The sequence below is a fragment of the Herpailurus yagouaroundi genome, unplaced genomic scaffold (assembly GCF_014898765.1).
Source record: "Herpailurus yagouaroundi ecotype Mexico unplaced genomic scaffold, PumYag 188, whole genome shotgun sequence".
NCBI lineage: Eukaryota > Metazoa > Chordata > Mammalia > Carnivora > Felidae > Herpailurus > Herpailurus yagouaroundi.
The window spans coordinates 32719973-32731548 of record NW_024412419.1 but is presented as its reverse complement, the minus strand read 5'-3'; the positions used below and the strand labels follow the sequence as shown (position 1 = coordinate 32731548).

Here is an 11576-nt window from a genome sequence, read left to right as displayed (position 1 = left end):
TTTCTTTCTTTCTTTCTTTCTTTCTTTCTTTCTTTCTTTCTTTCTTTTTTGAGAGAGAGAGAATGCACCCAAGCAGGGGAGGGTCAGAGGGAGAGGAAGAGAGAAAATCTTAAGCAGGCTCCATGCCCAGCACGGAGTCCAATGGGGGACTTGATCTCACGATGGTGAGATCATGACCTGAGCCAAAATCAAGAGTCAGACCCTTTACTGACTGAGCCACCCAGGTGCCCTGGTGTCTTGTTATTTCTTGATCAGCATGCTTAAAAATGAATTTTAAGGCTGGAAAATCTTGTAACACTTTCAAAAGTAAGAAAATAAAATGTTCTCGGGGCGCCTGGGTGGCTCAGTCGGTTAGGCGTCCGACTTCAGCCAGGTCACGATCTCGCGGTCCGTGAGTTCGAGCCCCGCGTCGGGCTCTGGGCTGATGGCTCGGAGCCTGGAGCCTGTTTCCGATTCTGTGTCTCCCTCTCTCTCTGCCCCTCCCCCATTCATGCTCTGTCTCTCTCTGTCCCAAAAATAAATAAACGTTGAAAAAAAATTAAAAAAAAAATAAAATGTTCTCTGTGTCTGAAAAAAAAAAAAAAAAGAAACAGTGTCTTAAATTACTAGGTAAGTTTTTGTTCTTTTCTTCAAATATTTACATGAATTATTTGAGCTTTGTATGGATGGAATTTTGAAATATTTAAATTCCTTGAAATATTTTATTATTTAAGGTTCATATTTATTAAATCCTGTAGCATGTACTTTTCTGTGGAAGTGAGGGTTCAGTTCAATTATCATTTCTTCAGTACAGACAGTATACAGAGCAGAGTCTGGGTGATGGAGGAAGTGTAAAGTAAGCCAGTCTTCAGAGATTTTACCCATCAAGGGGGAATACAAAGCGATAAAATACTTGTAAACCACAAGTTATAGAGGTCCTAAAAAGAGATACCTGACAGCAGTGGCTAGAGGAAAAGCTTCAGAGAGAAGCTGGCACTCCAGATGGGCCCTGAAGAGCCAACAAGGGTATCACACGTGGGGTGGGGGGCAGTGAAATGAGGGGCTGAGGGGTCAACTTGACTCTTGCTCTCTTGTTCATTCATGAAGCCCCTTTTTTTTAGATAGGATAGGATAGGATAGGATAACCCATGCAGTCATCTTCTCAGCATGGTGCCAGCTCCTTTCGCATCAACCTTGATTCACCCTCCCCACTGGGAAAACACATCTTGACTATCCCAGGCACCTGTTCCCGAGGGCTTACCTGCACCCCTTCACCCACAGCGACTCCCCTGTTCAGCAATTCTGCAGGTCCCAAGCAGCCCTAAAGAAGCAGAGAGCAGGCATCACAATTCCATCAGAACTCCCAACAGATACCCATTCCCCCCCTCCCATCTCTTGAGTCCTGCTTGATGAGAAGACACCATTCAAACTAGAAATCTGGCTATACATGTGGCCCTGTGGCCCCATCCCCACTTCCAATGCTTCCTGACACCCCAAATGATAGTCCTTAACTTGGGGTAAAAAGCTTTTCTGTCCAGCTCTAGATCTCCCCTGTCCCTGGCTCACAGTGACTCTTTGTAGACCCTGCCGCACACACACATACACACACTCACAGGCACCATGTTGCTTCACTTCTGTTTTGCTTGCGTTTCCCCCTCTATGTGAAACACAAGCCTCTCTTCCCTGGGTTGTCACAATAATTCCTATCCATACGTGAGTCTCAGCTTGAATGAATTCTTTTCTTTTGATAGCTTCTTGCTTTCTCTAATACAACATTTTAGCTTTTCTAAACTGAAGCCATTACTCAGATCAGCACAATACATCCATCTTGAATTTTTGTCCATTCAATAGAGGATTGTTCCTCCTTTGGGGTAGGAGAGGGAATGAACTCATTTAACTCTCCTACTTCATTAGGAAACCACTGAAATTACCTAAAAGAGGAATGATAAGGGATCACAGCAGATGCATGAACAGGCAATGGCAAAAAAGAGAAAATTCAAGGAAAGAGGATCAATAGAATGTGTAAGTAACTGTCTCTGGAGAAAATAGGAGGAATCAAGGGAATGAATTTGAGCCTTAGAAACTAAGAGAAAGATAGTATCTATGATGGAATTTGGAAGGTTCAAAGGGGAAGAAATTTCTTTTTAATTTTAGAATTTTTTTATTGAAGTGTAATAACATACCATGTTATATTAGTTTCAGGTATACAACATACTGATTCAATAATTATATATATTACTCAGTGCTCATCATGATAAGTGCAGTCACCATCTATTACATTGTTGCCGATATTCCCTATGCTATACCTTTCATCTCCATGACTTATTTATCCCATAACTGGAAGCTTGTACCTCTTAATCCAAAAAAGGGAAGGAAATTTGATGGGACAGCAGGACATTAAGTGAACGTACAACCTGCAAATTTATAGCTATAGAACCTAGGGGGAAAGGAGTGCCTGGGTGGCTCAGACAGTGAAGCATCTGACTCTTGACTTGGGCTCAGGTCATGATCTCCTGGTTCATGAGCTCGAGCCCCACATCAGGCTCTGTGCTGACAGTGAGGAGCCTGCTTGGGATCCTGTCTCCTCTCTCTTGTGCTACCTTTCTCTCTCAAAAATAAATAAACTTAGGGGCGCCTGGGTGGCGCAGTCGGTTAAGCGTCCGACTTCAGCCAGGTCACGATCTCGGGGTCCGGGAGTTCGAGCCCCGCGTCAGGCTCTGGGCTGATGGCTCAGAGCCTGGAGCCTGTTTCCGATTCTGTGTCTCCCTCTCTCTCTGCCCCTCCCCCGTTCATGCTCTGTCTCTCTCTGTCCCAAAAATAAATAAAAACGTTGAAAAAAATAAATAAATACATAAATAAATAAATAAACTTAAAAAAAAAAAAGGACCTGGGTCGGGGTGGGGGGGTCATCCTAGTGTGAAGAAGGTAGGGAATCATTTTAGAGATTACTGAAGACACAAGAATGTATAAAAAAAAAAGAGAGAGAGAGAGGGTAAAACCAGTGCAAAGGCTGTGGCCTAGTGGGACATCTACAGTCACAAAATGAGAGGAGGAAGTGAAAGTAGTTTAAAAATTTAAAAAAAAAAAAAAAAAAAGGAAGCGTCAGAAGAGGTAGTGAACCAGGACAGTGGAGTATGGAATTAGCCAAAAGGAGAAAGGGATAAAGGACAAGCTGTCAACATTGTTGGATGCTGCTGAGGAGTGAAGGAAAATGAGGACTGAAGAAAAAAAAAAAGCTGTTCAATTTGGTGATTGGGAAATGACATTGGCGACTTCAGAGAGCACAGTTTCCGAAAGCAAAGCAGGAGAGGAAGCTAGATCACGGACAGTCGAGAACAAAATGGGAGTGGACTTATTAAAGCCATGACGGTGCTTGGAGGGACCACTCCAGTCCAGAATGATAGTGATAACAGAGGGAATATCAAATGGGAGAGATGTTGGGCATGTTCACACTTCAAAACACCTCTGCAGCCCAGAAATGGAACAGAAACAATATGGTGAGTGGCCTAAAGCTATAGACCAGCTGGATTCTGCCAAAAGCCAACAGAGGCATTCAGGACCTGGTCTCATATGGTGCATTAGGGGCTAAACATCTCCGTGTGAGGCAGAAGATTCACCTGAAATCAAGGGCTGGGATCAAGAGTCAGGAGCTGCCTAGGGCTACGGGCTTGTACAAACCTACATACCTAGGGAGGGTGGAAAAAGCAGACACAGTCTCATAGCCAGAATCTGATCCCGGGGAAGAGATTGGATGTACAATACTTTATAATAATAAGACAAGATCTGGCCTGGGAGTCCCAGAAACCACAAAGCTACCAAGTAGGGAAGGTTGAGTTCTGAGGGACAGAGAAAGGAAGGAAAGGGAGCAGGGAGGGAAGGATGATGGAAGGAAGTGCTGAGAAAGAGAGCCCAAAATAGAAGCATCAGCGCTGAGAAGAGTTCATTCCGGACCAAAAAAAAAAAAAACAAAAACAAAAACAAAAACAAAAAACAAAAAACAAAAAAGGATGGGAAGGTTATAAGACAAAGAAAAGAAATTGGAAGTTTATATATTCAAATACTGAAAATATTGAAAGAGGTTTAAATACGCCTGTGTGTTTTGTCTGCCCAGCATCGATTTCCTTTTTTCCTAGTCACAGCATTCCAATTTTCCTTGGATAACCTGACTCACTCCCTGTCTACATGCATATTCTAACCCCCTAACTAAAATGATCGGTTCAGAGATGAGCAGGTGAGCAAGCCAATGAATTGGAATCAGTCCTAAAATTTTTGTGGATAGCAACACTAGAATAGAAGTCCCCTGCCTCTGGGTATTGCTGAAAGAATAGGAGGTAAGTCTGGCACTGCTGGCAGACTTTTTGTCATCGCACAGGGAGATCCTGCCTAGAAATGGAGCCAAGACAGAGAGAAATACATTAGAGAGATAGAAAAGGCAAGACCAAGACCTAATGGCAGCATCTCATGCCCTGGATCCAGCCATATGGGCTTCTTATCAGTTTAGTGAGCCCACACGTTTCCTTTTTTGATTAAGTTGGTTTGAATTTGTTTCTGTTATTCTTACCTAAAAGATAGCTGACAAAACAAAAACGAGGAGGCATAGGTGTTTCTCTTTGAAGATAACATGAGCAGCTACCTAGAAAATCTAAGAAAATCAACTGAAAAGCTATCAAAAACTAATGATGCAAGGTCAAATGCAAAAAAAAAAAAAAAAATCTGTCAACAAACTGATCGGTTTTTTTTTTTTTTTTTTTTTAAAATTTTATTATTTTTTGGGACAGAGAGAGACAGAGCATGAACGGGGAAGGGGCAGAGAGAGAGGGAGACACAGAATCGGAAACAGGCTCCAGGCTCTGAGCCATCAGCCCAGAGCCTGACGCGGGGCTCGAACTCCCGGACCCCGAGATCGTGACCTGGCTGAAGTCGGATGCTCAACCGACTGCGCCACCCAGGCGCCCCACTGATCGTTTTAAAAATAGGAAGTGTGATAAGAAAAAAAAACAGATTCCATTTACAATAGCAACAAAATTAGGAAATAGTCAGCAATAGCACCGTACCTTGCAGATATGTTCAAGAACTACAAGAAAAAGATTAAAACTAGACAAAGACCTGAATAGGAGGATTTAATGTTGTCAAGATAACACTTGTCTCCAAATTACTCATAAATTCCATGCGTTTCTAGTCGAACAAGAATTGATCAGTAGCTCAATGGAAAAGAATAGACAGCCCCGAGACAAGCTCAGGTACATGAGAAGTTAGTATTGTGATAAGGAAAAGAATGGACTCCTCAATAAAGGATATTGAAACAATTGCCTATTAGAAAAAACTTGTTACTTTTTTTTTTTTTTTTTGAGAGAGAGAGAGAGAAAGAGTGTGTACACACACGCCCACACGAAAGCAGGGGTGGAGCAGAGGGAAAGGGAGAGAGAATTTCAAGCTCTGTGTCCAGTGTGGAGCCCAATGGGAAGCTCGATCTCACCACCATGACATGAGCTGAAATCAAGAATCGGAAGCTTAACCAACTGAGTCACTCAGGCACCCCTGAAGTTACTTTTTTACCTCATGTGATTTCTTTAAAAATAAATTCTAGGTGGACTTAGGTAGGGAAACAAAAACATTATCAAACTATTAAAGGAAAATATATAGAAGACCATGTTTAGGACCTTTGGGGGTAGGAAAGGTCTCCTGAAACAATATGCAAAATGCAAAAGCTGTAAAAAGAGAAGGACTGAAAAGATAAATAAAATTTATTTTATTAACCCTTTAAGTTTGTTGAACAAAAACTGTAAATGATATTAAAATTCCAGTTGTAGACAGGTGAGCACATTGTAACATAGATAGCAAAGGACTTACAAGTTCTTTGTTGTGTGTCCTCAAGAAAAAGATAAAACAAAATAGGACAATGGACAAAATATATGAGAGGCAATTTACAAAAGAGGAAACATAAATGGCAAACATTTGAAAAGTTGCTCAGTCTCATCAGTTTGGCGGGGAATGCTAATAAAAACACGGGGATATCATTTTTCACACATTTGACCGACAATACATAACAAAGATTGGGTTAGCAAGCCTTCTGCAAAAGAGGTGCTCTCTTCTGTCATTGCTGGGAATGTAAACCGGTCAAGCCTTTTTGGAGAACAGAATGGGCAGTGGTCCGTCCAACTTTAGATGCATCTATCTTTTGACTCAGCAATCTCACACTGTGGTATCCACCCTACAGAAATACTCGTGTATGTGCAAAAGGAAAGCAGGTTGTTCACTGAAGTATTAAAAACTTAGAGCAGGTTGAGCACTGGGTGTTGTATGGAAACGACTTTGACAATAGATTTCATATTTTAAAAAATACAATAAATGAAAAATAAAAATAAAAACTTAGGGCAAGGGCGCCTGAGTGGCTCAGTTGGTTAAGCATCCAACTTTGGCTCAGGCCATGATCTCTCAGGTTCGAGCCTCCCATCAGGCTCCAAGAGCCTGCTTGGGATTCTTTCTCTCCCCTTCTCTCTCCCCCTCCCCTGCTCGAACTCTCACTCTCTCTCTCAAAATAAATAAATGAACTCAAAAAAGAAAAAAAATGAAAGCAACCTAAATGATCATCAAGAGAGAGACTGTTAAATAAATAGTGAAGCATCTGAGTCATGTAAGAATATGCAGTGCTTAAAAAAGAATTAGAACACCTAGACACAGAAAAATCTCCAAGAGACAAGGCTCAATTAAAAAAAAAAAAAAAAGCAAATTGAGGAACAATCCATACTATGTCCACACTTCATGATATGCAAAATTTCCTCTCCCTCTCTCTCTAAATCTCTCTAAATACACACCTATGTACATAAATAAATATACAGGGAAATCATGCAGTTATGTAAATCTCTGAGAAGATACATTCCAAACTGAGATCGGTGTTTGCCCCATGCAGGAACCTGAAATGGAGGTGGGGAGGAAGGGTAGAAAGAAAAATGTTTTATTTATCTGTGGTGTGATTTTCTTTTTTTTCAGATTCCTTGTAACTTGATGAATGCGGGTCTTCACTCTGTTTAGGAAAAGACCTTCCTCCTTTCGAAAGTCCTGCTCCTTGTGGGCATCTGGGCCCCTGCGCTGCATTCCAGATTAGCTGCATTCCTGGTGAGGTAGTGAGTCAGCCCAGTGTGCCCCAGGCTAGGCAGGGGAACAGCAGTTCTGTGCTTCGGTCCTGGGTCAACAGTCACAAAGACGGACCATGGGTAAATCAGTTTCAGTTCCTTTCTGGTAGCCAGCTCGTTTTTGGAGCAGACATCACAGAATGGAGCGAGAATGAGGGTCAAACGAATTGCCACTCCATAGGCCACTTCCCCCACCCCCACCCCTACCCCTGCCCTGCCCTCGGTGCCTCTGGTAACCAGCCAAACCCATCGGGCAGGGCAGCGGGGAGCTGGAGATTTTAGGGGAATTGCTTGTGGAATTCGGGCACCGCTCACAGCAAAAGGGCAGGCTGGGGATACCATTGCTGGAAATTTTTTAGTGCAGTCAAGTGTTCCTTGTCCATCTGGCAGACTACATGGCTTTCCTGCACTCTTTGTGGATAATTGTAGGGTAGACAAAATGGCCCTTCACCCCAGCGATGAAACTCTGGAGAGATGATCCATAGACCACAGAGATACACTGAAGTGGGCGGGGGAGCCAGAGTGCCATGAACAACCTCTAAAGGGAGTGCTGTGAATAAAATCCTGACTTACCAGTCAGTGGCGTCCTAAAAGGAGAGGAAGTCGGCACGTATAAAACAGCTGTGTAAATTATAAAGCTTCCAGGGTACAACTAACCTCATCACGTTACTTCCTAAACACTGGATTCCCTCCTCCTTTCTCCTCTTAGACCCCAAAATAATCTAAAACAATCATCAAACTGGGGGAAAGGCAAACCATTTTGGGAAGGAAAAAATAGCAGCTGCTCTAGATATCTTTTTCAGAGTCTGGCTAAGATCGTTTAAGTTATTTCTCATTCTCTTTTCTTCTTGGCTGCCTTGACAGCCCTTCAGGATTTCAGCTGGCTCCAAGCACAGCTCAATAAAGATTATTCCGGAGAAGTTTCATATTCCTAAGATTCCTTACATTTCTTTCTTTAATTTAGGAAATGAGGTTGAAAAGGCTGAAAAACAGCCCAGATTGCCCCATTTCCTATGCAAGTTTCTTGCAAAGCAAGCTGTGCCTCCCTTTCCAAGAAGAACAGAGAGAGGCAGTTCTAATTGGAAGGTGGGCGGTGGGTCCTCTGGAGCAGCGGTAGGACTATTTGTCTTTTGAAACGGCCCCAGCGGGCCCAAAAGCTATCTGAAAACTTTTTGTAAAGGAAGGGAAGGGGGGGGGGGGTAGGAAACTTTTGTGTGCTCAGCCACTGGAAAAGCCAGTAACTGCTCTGTGGATTTCATTCATTCACCAAACGAATGTCTACTTTGCACCTGTGTGGTGCCAGGCTCTGTTCTAGATGCTGAGGGTAGATGGGTGAAGATGACCGACCAAGTGTCTGATCCCTGCAGGGAGTTTCTGTGCAGGAGGCGGGGGCTCCACTGAGAGGGCTAGAGGAAGCCCCGGCCCTGGCTGTTTCCTCTCAGTTGGGTGCTTTCCTTCCCTCCTTCGGGCTCTTGAGTCCCTTCCTCCTCCTGCATCCTTGGTTTATTATACCCTTCACCTTTCCCCTTTATAATCACATGTGCCGTTTGTAAACATCAAAGGAAAATAAGCAGGACTGGGGAGCTGATCAAAATGAGGCCTATGACTCAGAGGAGGATGTTGTTCTATTTTTCGTTTATACAACTCTCTTCTCAGAAGAAAGCAGGAGACTTTTCGTTATGAGAATAGTCTGTCTCTCTGTTTTAGAGATTCCTCACCTCTGCTCTCATTGTCAAAGTCTCCTTTCAACCATCCACTGCGGTGTTGACCTCCAACTCACCTGGGCCCTCGGAGGAGCCTGGCAATCACTTCTTGTTTCCTCATGCAGCTTTGTTGTTTTTCGTCCTTCATTTAGTCTATTTCAAAAAAAAAGAAAAAGAAAAGTCTCCATACACCTCGGCTTTCCCTGACCACATCCCATCCCAACTTCCATGCCCACCCAGTTAGCCTCAACCAAGGACAGTGCTCATACTTTAGAGAGAAAATACAAACCATCAGAAAATCATCTCACCTACATAGACTGATTGTTTCACCCACTAGATTCATATGCTGAAGCCTAATCCCTAATGGGATTAGGGAAACCTAATCCCTCTCGGTGAATTCACAGGTGGGGCCTTTGGGAGGTGATTGGGTCATGACTCCAGCCATCATGACTGGGATCAGCACCCTTATAACAGAACCCCCCCTCCCAACAGTTCTCTTGTCCCTCCCCCAACATGAGGACACAGTGGGAAAATGACCAGGAAGCGGGCCCTCAGGAGACACTGAATGTGCCATGCCTTGATCTTAGATTTCCCAGCTTCCAGACCTACGAGAAATAAATTTCTGAGGGTGCCTGGGTGGCTCAGTCGGTTAAGCGTCTGACTCTTGATTTAAGCTCAGGTCATGATCTCATGGTTTGTGAGACAGAGCCCCATGTCGGGCTCTGTGCTGACAGTGCAGAGTCTGCTTGGGATTCTCTCTCACTCTGCCCCTCTCTGGCTCTCACGTGCTCAAGTCTTTCTCTCTCTCTCTCTCTCTCTCAAAATAAATAAATAAACTTTAAAAAAAAAAAAAAAAAAAAAGAGGAGCGCCTGGTTGCCTCAGTTAGTTTTGGCTCATGATCTCAACATTTGGTTATGATTTCAACGTTCATGAGTTTGAACCCTGCATTGGGCTCTGTAGTAATAGTTCAGAGCCTGGAACCTGCTTCAGATTCTGCATCTCCTCCTCCCTCTGCTCCTCCCCCACTCACACTCTTTCTCTCTCTCTCTCAAAAATAAATAAACATTTAAAAATTTTTTAATAAAAATTAAAAAAGAAAGTTCTTTATTTATAATCCAGCCAGTCTATCCTGTTATAGCAATTTGTCCCTGCACACATTTTCTCCACTTGCACAGAGAAAGGGTGCCCTCTTAATTAAGGTGAGTCCCTGCACCACAGCTTCGTATCTACCCCATTTCGTCTTGTCAGGGAGAGCACTCCATCAGTTACCTACTTCTTTACCCACCCCCCTCCATTTCTTCCCCTCTGCTGGATCCTTTCCTTCTACCACAAAACCCTGGCCTTTCCTCATAAGAACTTCCTGCTAAAAGCTGGTCCAGAAACATCCAAGGACAGATAATAAAAAAATGGGGGGACCAAGATGAAGGCTCTCATAAATACCATTAACTGACTGTTAGACCGTTTGGAATTACCCTTTATGTCTCTCATCTTCTACTCATACTCTACTTTCTGAGATGTTTTATCAACTATCTAATCTTTCCAGTGGACTTTCAGTTTTGCCAAACATACTGTTCATTCCCAAGATTTCCACGTATTTCTGAACCTTCTTGCTATAGCATCCTTGCTCCTATCTTAGGTAGGCAATATCTTTTCAAATCTCTGAAAATACTAATTAGAGGTTGTTGGTTTTTTAAAAAAAATAAATATCTTTCAGGGCGCCTGGGTGGCTAAGTTGGTTAAGTGTCCGACTTCAGCAGAGCTCATGATCTCATGGTTCATGGGTTCGAGCCCTGTGTCAGGCTCTGTGCTGACAGCTCAGAGCCTGGAGCCTGCTTCAGATTCTGTGTCTCCCTCTCTCTCTGCCCCTCCCCCACTTGTGCTCTGTCTCTCAAAGGCGAATAAATGTTAAAAAAAAAATTAAAGAAATATATTTCTGTTCCCTAAATTATTTCTCTGTGGGATCCTTGTCATTAGGCATAAGCTGCTGAGTACACCCATTTATATTGCTACTTCCAGTCGCATTCCTGAACTCCAGATTTATATCTTTAATTGCCTACTGAACAACTCTACTCGGACATCCTAAAGACACCTCAAAGTGAGCTCATACTTTCCTCCAAACTTGTCGTTGTCTTTCATCTAGCAGTAATTCTTGACTGATCCTATTTTTACTCACCTGTTTCTCCTACATTAATTCCTAAAGGTTTTGTCTCCTTCATGTCACTCAATATTGTCCTAATGTTTCCTACTTTGCTGAAGAAACAGAGGTGGTACAACAGTTGGCACATCTCCATGCATTTAACTGCTCCATCTCAGGGAAGGTGGAGTGACGTGTGATTTGTACATCAGGAAGGACGACCTGGGCATGTTAGTTCTGAGCCACCCTTTATTCTCTCAGCTGTTAACCCCAAGGACACACATTCTTTTCTTTTTTTTTTTTTTTAAGTTTCTTTTTTCTTCTTTTTAGTAATCTCTACACCCAACATGGGGCTTGAACTCACGACCCTGAGATTAAGAGTCCCATGCTCTTCTGACTGAGCCAGCCAGACATCCCTATGGGGACACACATTCTAATAGTCATCCAGGTGCAGCATTCCCCAGAGGATGTCACAGTTTGGGTTCCTTGGAAAGCAGATGCTGAGACAGATATTCATGTATAGGAGGTTTATTAGCAGTGTTATCAGGATCAATACTTGTGGAGGGAAGTGAAGAGAAAGGAAGGGAAGGGAAGGGAAGGGAAGGGAAGGGAAGGGAAGGGAAGGG

General features: G+C 43.1%; 1 long non-coding RNA gene across 1 annotated transcript in view; it reads right to left on the bottom strand.

Moving 5' to 3' along the window:
• Window positions 1-1188: 1188 nt before the first annotated feature.
• The window catches only part of LOC121044371 (uncharacterized), a 35968-nt gene continuing 25580 nt past the window's right edge, over window positions 1189-11576 (bottom strand). The window contains exons 2-3 of the long non-coding RNA XR_005797271.1: window positions 8893-8968; window positions 1189-1300 (exon numbers count right to left, since the gene is read on the bottom strand). This is a non-coding gene — a long non-coding RNA (uncharacterized LOC121044371). The remainder of the gene's footprint in view (window positions 1301-8892; window positions 8969-11576) is intronic.